The sequence below is a fragment of the Octopus bimaculoides genome, chromosome 24 (assembly GCF_001194135.2).
Source record: "Octopus bimaculoides isolate UCB-OBI-ISO-001 chromosome 24, ASM119413v2, whole genome shotgun sequence".
Taxonomy (NCBI): Eukaryota; Metazoa; Mollusca; class Cephalopoda; order Octopoda; family Octopodidae; genus Octopus; species Octopus bimaculoides.
The window spans coordinates 33,820,770-33,822,891 of record NC_069004.1 but is presented as its reverse complement, the minus strand read 5'-3'; positions in this window follow the sequence as shown (position 1 = coordinate 33,822,891).

Here is a 2,122-nt window from a genome sequence, read left to right as displayed (position 1 = left end):
ACTACTACTACTACTACTACTATATTATTATTATTATTATTATTATCATCATCATCATCATCGTCATATTTTACTTTTCAGAGATCTCGAACTTATTTGTTTCTGTTAATTCTGTAGGATCGGACAGCAACCTGTTGTTAAAAGTTTCACGGGGTCTCTTTCCACAAATTTGTACTCGATACTAAGGTGTTAAGTATCGTGGAGGACACTCAACACCCAAGTTACAATCTCAAAATCCTAGCAGCACCAACAGAACAGTTATTTGGATACATTCTGCCCTCATCTCAATTCCAATTTCCCCATATTTCTCAAACTTCGTTGTTAGTGGTCCGAACGCCCTTATATATTATTGCATATTATATATTAACTCACCGGACGAAATGCTTAGCGGCATTTCGACCGTATCCTTCGACTATATCCTTCCCCAAAATATCAGGCCTTGTGTCTATAGCAGAAAGGGTTGTTGTTATTATTATTATTATTATCATTATTATTAAGTGTTTTCTTGCCCTCCACACTTTTCAAAACTATTTTAGCTTTCTCTCTCCTGTCTCCATCATGTTTCTTTTGCTTTTATGATGGCCATTTTGTTTTAGTTTACTAACAAACGTATATGTGCGGGTGTGTTTAAATATATATACACATATATACGTATATATATATGTTTGTGTGTGCGTGAGAGTGTAATTATATACACACATATATAGATAAAGATATAGATATCAAAATACACGTATATATATATACAAATATACATATTTATATATAATATATAATATATATATAATCATGATGAAGTATACGTGTACATGTGTGTATATATTGTATATATGTGCTTGTGTGTGTATACATATATATATATATGTGTATATATGTATACACACACACACATATATATATATAGTATATTATGTATATATGCAAACGTATATATATATCTGCGTGTACATATATACATATATACATGCATGCATGCATACAAACATACATAGTTACAAGTATATATTTCTTACGTTCAACTTTCTAAAAGTTCTTATACTTGTCGCCATTCTACTAAGTTTTGCAAATTTATTTCTCGTTTATACTTTTATTTCTTATTTTTATGTATTTTTCTCAAATTTCTCCTCCTCCATCTTATTTTGTACTGTTTTTATATAATTTTCCCTCGGCTTTTTTTATAATTATTTTATATTTTTCTGAATTTTTTTTCTCCCCTTTTCATTTTCTATCGATGAAGAAGGCAGGGTGAAGAAAAAATTTCTAATGAATAAAGGTTAAAAAAATATACAGAATAGAAAAATTATTTTAAATTCTACTTTTTTTTTTTTTTTTTTTTTTTTGCATCGTATATTCTATAGTAGGAATTTCAATTATTTGCTCATTTCACATATATAATAATCCAGTTTCTAGTGAGAACAACTTCCTGTATGAGTAATTTTCTTTTCTTTGTATTTCATATTTGTTTTTTTCTTTGTTTTTATTTTTGCTTCGCCTAATCATCATCAATATTATCATCGTTGTGGCTGTTGTTATTATTATTATTATTATTATTTTCATTATTATTTTCATTAAAATTATTGTCATTAACGTTTATTATTATCGTCGTCGTCCTCCTCCTCCTCCGCCTCTTCTTCCTCTTCGTCTTCCTCCTCTTCATCGTCATCGTCAATCTCGTCATCATGGCCATAATCAGCAGCAGCGTCATCGCCATCATCAATATGAGCATCATCACCACCACATCATCATCAGTCATCATCATTCATCATCTGTCATTATCATCATCATTATTATTATTATCATCATCATCATTATTATCATTATTATTATTATTATTATTATTATTATTATTATTATTATTATCGTCGTCGTCATCATCATCATCATTATTATTATTATTATTATTATTATTATTATTATTATTATTATTATTATTATTATTATTACATGTCTTTCTTCTTTCAATTTTGTTTCCATTTCTTCTTGAGTATCTTCCTGACACCTATAATTATTATTATTATTACTATTATTATTATTATTATTATTATTATTATTATTACTATTATTATTATTATTATTATTATTATTACTATAGTTTTTGTTGTTGTTCTTCTTCTTCTTCTTG